Genomic DNA, 9,323 nt, shown 5'->3' with positions numbered 1-9,323 from the left:
TCCACCCTTTCTTTGGTTCCACTGTCTAAATAATGTTGTTTTATTTTCTTTCTTATACAGATTTTCACGGAAGATCCCATGTCTTGTCTCTACATTTTCTTTTTCTTTTTTTTTAAGGTAAAACATCCAAGCAGTTTTTATTCATTAATATTCATAAATACACACAGCAGCTTCCTCAGAAATTTCAATTTTCCTCCTCAGTTTGAATGTGGAGTATTAGGAGAGACTTTTGCATGTCAAGGTACAGGAAGCAGAGATCACCCCTTCACTGCTACCTACATTTACCTGCTAGAAGTAAAAATTAGTTAAGTGGAAATGATTACCATATATATTTTCTCTCTTCCTTTTGAATGTACACAATGTAACAAAAGTGACAGACCTGAAATTACAATCACCAAACAACCCAAGATAGTTGTTGTCCACTTTAATTGGCAAATACAGCACAGAGGACATTGTCTGCGAATTGGGATGTCATCAAAGAGGAGGTGGTGGAGGCTCATTTCTTTTATTACTCTCTTTTAAATTTAGGTTTTCTAAAGCAACATGTAAAGGCATAATATCTACACAGCCCATAGCACCAAAATTTGCCATCTCCCCGGGTTCATCTTTGTCTGAGGACAAGCTCTCTTCGCTGCACTTAAGTGGACAGAAGGAGCTCTTGGACAAACAGGCTGTGGTCTGCACGCTCACTTTCCATGGACTGACGCTCTGTTTCAGACATTTTAGGATCATTCAACCTTGTTAAAAGAAACTGGGAATTCTGGAGAGTCTGCTGACTGCTTTCTGTATTTGCTGTATTGGTTGTTACTGTGGATGGTGTGATTGTAGTGGTAACACTGCTTGTGTTAGTACATCGGGTTGCATTGCGTGCAGTCTCCAGTTGTTGCCGTGCTGCCTGGGCATGCTGCCTTTCTAACTGCAGCTGCATCTGCAGTAGTTGTAACTGAGAAGCGGAAGGGCCAGAAGAATTAAGCTGTCCTCCTGCAGAACATCTCACTTCTTATGATTGAGATAAAACCTCAGCTTTAGGATCCATGGCTTCCCTATTGCTTGGAGAATATGAACTCTGAGAAGAAGAAAGTCTACCAGTAGAACTGCTAGTAAAGTGCATATTTGATCTATGAACACGGGAACCTTCTAATCCCTGGCCAGGGTGAATCATTCTACGTACATGTCGAACACCTCTGGATTCATCTAAATCTCTAGGGGCTCTGTGTTCAAGTGTAAGATGAGCTGCAAAGTCATCCGTGACATTAGGATCGCCTCCAGGTAACGATGCACATATTGGACAAATCACTTCTGTTGATGTTTCTGCATGTTCAGAAGTAACATGTTCTTGAAGAGATGTCTCTGTGTAGCCCATTTTTCCACAATAGGGTCAAGTAAAAGACTGTGGCTGCTCTACAGAGAAAGCTTCCCCACCATAGTACAAATCAAAATATACCCTTATTAATATGCACTGCATTGGGTGGTCAGTTGTATGACTGTTGTTGTTGTTGCACCACTTTCATAACAAGATGCACAAAGATTGTAATCGTAGCAAATTAAACACTTGTATCTGCCACCTGGAAAATTGCGTTTTAAACATGCATCATAGCTGACACCTTCATGTCGGGAAATCCTAGTTCAGATGGTGGCGGCGCCGCCCCTCCCGGGCTCCAGCTGCAGTGTCCCCTGCCGGTTCCCGGCGCTGCCCGCGCTGGCCGGCTGACTCCCACTGGACTCCCGGGCTTGGCCACAGGTCAGGCAGGGGAGCGCTCCCTCCACGGTGGCTGTGGCGGGGAGGCGGCGCAGGGCGGGATTGTAGCCGGGCCTGGCCGGGGCTTAGCTCCTCCTGGAGGCCGGTCCGATGCCTAGGCTCCGCCTGTGCCCGCTTGACTGGGTCACTCTGGCCCGTGGGCTCCTGGCAGAGACACCCAGCTCCGCAAATCCCGCTCCTCCCCTCCCCAGACTCGACCCCCGCTCCTCTACCCTGGCTGCCTGCGACCGTCTTGTGTACACATTTTCATATTTCTCCTTTTAGCAGTATTTTACACATACATGGTCAGTAAATATTTATCAAGTAAAAATATTTCGTGTTTCTTTAAACCATACTAGATTCTCACCTCAGTGAAGGTGGGGACTTTATTTCGTTTTTCTAGCTTTCTTAAGGCTTGAAAGTGACTATATGCTTAGAAACATTTGAATGAATAAATAGGTAAACAAAATAAGAAGTAACTTTATTTTGATTTAAATATAAAGTTGAGGGTTACTGAGGTTTTATAGATAATACATTTTATTTTTATGTGGAAAAAAAAAATCTACCTTGTCAAACTTGCAGTTGAAATGTTCCTACCTTTTACAAGAGATAAAATGGTAGATTGTGACAGATTTGGAACTGGTGAAGCTTCATGTGGGCATTATGGTTAACAGACTTTTCCTTTTTACTTAGTCTTAAATAGATTATGTCAGTAATTTTGAGAATATAATAATTTGAGCCTAAATGTAGTCTCTTAACATTCTGTGAGGTAAAGATATTTCCTCTGCACAAGCTAGAGAGCCCACCAAAATCAGCGTTTTCTTTAGTCAAAAGTAAGAAAACAGAAGACATTTTCAAGTAGCAGCAACACTTTCTGAAATAAGTTCTATTAGTGTACTCTTTAAAAATGTTCATATGGATCAGGGATGTAGTTCACTGGTAGAGCATAAGCCTTTTATGTTCAGAGCCCTGGGTACAGTCTGTAGCATCATAAAAAAAAAAAAATGTGCTTGGGATGTAGCTTAGTGACAGAACCCTCACTGAGCACCTGCATGGCTCTGGGTTCAATCTCCAGTGCTGCAAAAACAAAAACACGCACATACATACATACACATATATACACACATTTACATATGTGTATGTGTACTTCTACACATACACATATGTGTATGTATTATGTTTGTTTTGAAAATACTATCAGCAACTGACAACTCTGATAAAGTGTGAAATCTCAAGCTTTTATACCTTTATTATTAACTTCTGTTAAATTTTTCCAGTTGACTTAAATGCTTTTCTCTCCCATTTTTCTAAATGCTTTGGTGATTTTTTTCTTTGAAGAAATTCTGATTTTTTCCCGATTATCTGCTTATCTTTATGCTGAATGAATGCTAAAAGAATATTAGTTATTTAAACATTCCAGTTTTGTGAATCATTGTTAAGAGATTTTACTCCAAAGTGAGTTTTAACATCACATATGTGAGAATATTTTCTTTGATAATTTTTAGATTGTATTAGCTTTCCATTGCTGTGATAAAATACTTAAGATAATCAACTTAAAAACAGTAAAGGTTAATTTTGGCTCATGATTTCATAAATTTCTTTCCATGTTCAGAAAGTCCCATTACTTTTGGTCTGTGGTGAGGCAGGACATTAAGTTGGAGACACGGTAGAATAAACTGCTGACTTTGTGGTGGTTGGAAAGAGAGAGGGTTAAAAGACCAGCTTTGACACATTGGAAATAATGCCCCCAGTGACCTAAAATCTCCATTTATCCTCACCTCTTAAAGTTTCCACCACCTCCTAATATTGCAAACCTGGACTCTCAGCTTTAACACATGGACATGTGGGGACATATAAGATCTAAATCATAGTATTCCACATATGGCCTCTAAGGGCTTATGTCCATCTCATCATGCAAAATGCATTTAGTCCATCTCCAAGAGTCCCCCAAATTTTAACCATTCTAGCATTGCTCCAAAGTCCAATTCCAAAGTCCTCAAGAGTCTCAAGGCAAACTCAAACCTTGAGTCCTTAATAAAAATAAAAATAAAAATAGAAAATGGTTACATACTTCTAAAATACAGTGGTGCAGGGAAAATATTCTCCTTCAAAGAGGGTGGAAAAGGAAAATAATAAGGAACAATCAGACTGACGAATACTGAAATGCAACATGGCAAACATTAAATTCTATGTCCCCATGTCTGGCATGTGGTGCACGCTGTGGCAAGATGTGGTCTCCTAGGAACTCAGGCAACCTGACCTCTTCAGCTTTGCTAGTTACTGCTCATGTGGCAACTCTTTCAAGCTGAACTTGCAGGCTGCCTGCAGTTTTCCTAGCAGGGACACCTAGGCAGAGTGTGAATTCTCCTGAAGAGAATAAACTAAGGAAACCATTAGCAGTCTGTATTGGCTGCCTGTGGCTATGTACCTCCTCTCTCCTGCGTTGTTTTTATGATCTCCACCTTCCCCACAATTACGTCATTATTATGATAAAAATTTTGCTTTTTAATTTGGTCACATTATTTTTTTTTAATTTATAGTATGAATAAAAGCATTGTGAATGATGACTTTGGAAGAGAAATGCATGAAATTAAACACATTTTAGAGAAACCATCCATTATATATAAACCAATTTATAGGCCAATAATAAAGCCATGTTAAGGATTTTTGTTTATCCTGCCTTTATTCTGTATATACTTTGTTCAAAAACATGGCACTGTGGGAGAATTCATAAATTGGAATTTGTTTTGAAAAATTTATCATTGATTATATAAGATGATTTTGTATTGAGATATAATTTAATGAACTGGAATATTAAATAATCTATTTCCCTTTATTGTAGGTGATGGTGTTTGTACATGCTCGAAATGCCACTGTAAGAACAGCTATGTCTCTTATAGAAAGAGCAAAAAATTGTGGCCATATATCCTGCTTTTTACCTACCCAAGGGTATGCAGAAAAACAGGTAGGATACAAATTATAGAAAGCAATAAGGATCTAAAGCAAATAATGTGCCACAAATACCTGGTATTTTACATATGAAAAATCCATCATCTACAAATTTTAAGACATTAATTTTGTAGGTTTATTGACTTTTTTTTGACTAAATGATCTTTGAAAGGTCCCACTATTTGATGTATTCACTTATCACTTCTTTTAATATGGCTTTGATGGAATATTTATTCATGATTTTTATATTGTAGTTAAAATGTGAAATGCAGTTAGATTTCAAAAAATATGTTATCTACTGGGTTTTTGTTCTTTTAAATAATTAATATTTTAAATTAATTTCTCAGTTTTAACTTCTGAGGTTAGTATTGAAAGATATAACCTAAATAAACAAAAGGTCTTTAAAAAATGTACAGGAACCCTGAGGCTAAAAAACTTGAAAACATTACCTTACTAATTATTCTATGCTCAAATAACTAAAAAGCCATGGGATCACCTGCATTCTAGTTAGAAAATCAGATCCTCAGAATCTCAGGCTTACCAAATAAGAATCTAGATTTCAACCTGCTTCCTGAGTGATTTCATGCACATTACATTTAAGAACTATTCTAGGTAATTTGTGTATTGGTACTCTCTTAAGATATATAGAAGATTTTATTTAATTATATCAATTTAATAATTTACATCAAGTTTGGACAAACTATGACAAAGGGCCATCTATAGGTGGTTTCATTTTAACATTCTCAGATGATCTGCACTATTATTCTGTCCTTTAAAAGATTTTTATACCCATTTTATAGATCAACTAATAGGGAGAGTAAATAATTTTCCCAGACACTTCTATGTAAATCATGATTTGAACCAGTATGACTTTGAAGTCCACCCTTTTCACTGTACTGTGTTCTATTTATTCAAAAGCAAAAAGATTGGATCTCATATGGGACTTCCTAAAGTCTTTAGGTTATTGAGTTGTGTTTTCTTTTCTTTTTTAATGAAACAGAAGAAATTTTTTTCAACCTAAGTCTATTCCTTACTTCTCCTAAAGAGATTTTAAAAAGTGAACCTTTCACAGTGCATATTATAACATAAGATAAAATAATCATGCCAAATTTAGTGGTGCATACTTGTAATTCTAGCTACTTGGAAGGCTCAGACAGGATGATCCCAAGTTCCAAGGTCAGCCTGGGCAACTTAGGAAACCCTGTCCAAAAAGTGCTTTAGATTTAGCTCAGTGATAGAGCATTGCCTAGCATCTGCAAAACCCTCAGTTCATTCCTGCATATTGAAAAGTGTGTGTGTGTGTGAGAGAGAGAGAGAGAGAGTATTTTGTGAATGTTTTTTCAGAGTCCCAGAATTTAATTTTTTTTATTGGTAGTCATATTAACTTTCTAACAATTCCAAGGAAGCTATTATTGCAGTGATAAGAAATATTTCTTCCTACATTTTGGAAAGTGGGAAATTAAGCACTCAAAACATTAAAATGAAATTACAAGGTATATCTGCAAGTATAGTACATAGAAATTTAGCCTCATGTCTCCTATTAATGGAAATACAGTTTAATCCCTACTGTGCCATACTTACTCTACCTCAGAGTATTTAACAAACCATCTCAAATTTCTCTCTTAACAAGAAAGACCTTTAAAAACACTTCTTTGTAGTTTTATTTAATATGATATAACCTTGTTTGTTTAAATAATAAAACTCCACTGAGAAGCCTTCCATCTTCTTGAGAGAGAATCTTGTCTCTCAAGATTCCCCTAATCATTCCCTTTACTAATATGAAAGTCACTCTCATAAGAAAATTCAACTCTATTTCTAAATCATCCACTGAACTAAGAAGACAGAGAAAAGTGAAAAGTGAAGGGCCCCAAAAGTAAATTGCAAGATAGAGATGGAACTGAAGGATTACTCTGGAAAGGGAGTATCTCATGAATTCCAAAAGAGGCTCAAAACAAGAAGTTGATAAAAATCTGGTGTGATTTCAACTCTAGAGGCTATAAATCTGAGGCATCTAAACATTTCTGAAGCTTACTTTCTCTTCTATCAAATGCAATGATGATGGAGTATTTAATACCTATTTTAGTGGAGTTTTATGAGAAACAAGTGGGATGGCTTTGAAATCATTTTGAAACTGGCTGAAACTGATAAGACTTTAAATATCATATTGTAAAACTCTATTATTAAAAAACTTATATTGATAATGAAATTTTAAGGTAGTAAAAGAATAATGAGCAATATGGATTCAATTTTCCTAATTTACCCTACATAGTCATATTTTTTTGTTTGTATGTTTGTTTGTTTTTGTGTTTGTACTATGGATTGAACTCAGTGTACTTGACCACTGAACAACATCCCCAGCCTTATTTTGTATTTTATTTAGAGACAGGGTCTCACTGAGTTGCTTAGTGCTTCACTTTTCCTGAGGCTGACTTTAAACTCTCAATCCTCCTGCCTCAGTCTCCCAAGTTACTGGGATTATAGGTGTGTGCCATGGTACCCAGCATAGTCTTACTTTTTTACCATTCCTCTAAGATACTGTCTCAAGCAACCTCTATATAAAACACAATATACCTCAAGGAATAGTAGCAGCTTTGTAAATGTGTAATTTGTAAATGTGTCAATACAGTGTAGATATTTTTATTATTGAGCCATTGTTTTCAGTTATGATTTTCATTTTAAGTTAAATGGGTATTTCAGTTAGAATCTTCATATTCTGTTCCATTCAAGATATCAGTCAAATCCATATTGTTTCCCTCTTCAAGTTCAAAATTGTACATAAGTATTTAAGAATTCTGATATTGTATCTAGTATTACCACCCATCTCTGTACTGAATTCTTTTGACTCATGGTCCCTGAGTCATATCACAGGCACTTTGGTTCATGGGTACTGAATATATATATATATATATATATATATATATATATATATATATATATATGATATTGAGAGTTTTATTTTTAGCTAAATATGGTCTGCCAGGCAATAAGCCTAATGAATGTAGTTACTGAGAGTATCTATTGAAAAAGTTAAAACAATGAATACCCTCAAGTTACTTGAAACATAATTTTATGACTTTTTATTATCTGAATCTACAATAATCTTTTTAATTTTCATAGATTCAGCATAGCTTTTACCTAAGTTGATGGCAACTAAATTGGTGGAACTTTGCTTTGTACTAATAGCTTTTCTTTCTCTGCTTCAACAACTTAAGAATATCATTAAGACTAAATATAATTAGAATTTTCTCTTCCTGGAATAGATGATTTATGTTCACTAAAGACAGTAGCAAGGGTGTGTGATAGTTCACTATATTTTATTTTTAAACTTTACATCCAAAATATCTTCTCAGAGTTTATTTTTTCCTTAGACATGTATCTTACCAATTTCATTTACCTATCCTACCTTATTTCATCTTGGAAGCTAATATAGTAATTCTGCTGTTTTAGCCACATAGAAAGGATATCAAAAGTTTGTTAATATTTTTTTAAATTAAATAAAGTAAAAAAAAATTAATAATAAATATCACTGACTGCTTAATTGGATTTTTAGAAATATGATTTTTGTTTTCAGTGAAATAAAACCTTAGCTCTAAGGAAACCTGAGTTTTAATTTTGACTTAAAAACTCTAATGTAGCTTTTTAACTCACTTAATCCACAGTTTCTTCACTAAAAAGTGAGTAGATACTTATATAATGAGATTTTTATTAAAAATAGGGTAAATGTACCTCACTTGAAAAAGAGAACACATTCAATAATGTTATCTATGACCTTTGAAGAAGTCAGAATATAAAAAGATAACAGCTTTAAAGACTATTGCTGTCACCACATTTAAATTTAAAGCTTTTAAGGGTTGGGGTTGTGTCTCAGCAGTAGAGTGCTCACCTAGCAAGTGTGAGGCCCTGGCTTCTGTTGAGAGCCACAGCCAAAGGGACCCCAGCAAACTTCCAGCTGCTGGCTGATGATTGGCTCACAGCGGCCCCAGCAACATCTAGCTGATTGGCTCCTCCACAGGGCTGCTCATTGGGCTGTTTCCCTGCCCTTTCAGACCATGAAGCTGCTCATTGGGGGACTTCTTTGGCTCTGCCCACGCGACCCAGCCAATGGACCTCAAGAGCAGGAGGATTGGGGGAGGTGGTGAGGCTTGTGTGGGTGAGAGGCTTGTGGAAGCCAGTGGTGGCAGTTGGGCTCTGAGGGGTTTTTTTCCTGAGGAGGTGTTTTGCTTGGCGTGTGTGGTTCTAAAAATAAAGTTAGTTTCTTTTGACAAATGGCTCCTGAATTGTGCCCAGCCAGACTGCGGCAGGGTTCAATGCTCGGCACCACATAAAAAATAAATAGATACATAAATTTAAAGCTTCGGAGCTACAAAAAAAATGAGTTGTAAAAGGCAGCAAACAGGTTGGTAGAAATACAGATTACAACTACAATAGATTAGTTAATATTAACATCTTAATATGTGCATTTATTAAATTTAATAACTAAGAAATACAGCTGCCAATAAATGAAAATTAAGCTAATGAATGAAAAAGAAGAAATAAAATGAGGAAACAAAGCTTGGATGAAAATATCATTCAATGAAATACATTAAAAAGATTATATATTCTTAACCCAAATAAATTGTCAAAAACTAAACATTTT

The 9,323-nt window shown here is 35.8% G+C and overlaps 1 pseudogene; it reads right to left on the bottom strand.

Annotated features, from left to right (window-relative positions):
* Positions 1–237: 237 nt before the first annotated feature.
* LOC144371830 (E3 ubiquitin-protein ligase KCMF1 pseudogene) lies at positions 238–1,480 on the bottom strand (annotated as a pseudogene).
* Positions 1,481–9,323: the final 7,843 nt, after the last annotated feature.

This window comes from Ictidomys tridecemlineatus, chromosome Y (genome assembly GCF_052094955.1).
Source record: "Ictidomys tridecemlineatus isolate mIctTri1 chromosome Y, mIctTri1.hap1, whole genome shotgun sequence".
In the NCBI taxonomy this organism is placed as follows: domain Eukaryota; kingdom Metazoa; phylum Chordata; class Mammalia; order Rodentia; family Sciuridae; genus Ictidomys; species Ictidomys tridecemlineatus.
This window is presented reverse-complemented; position numbering and strand designations above follow the sequence as displayed.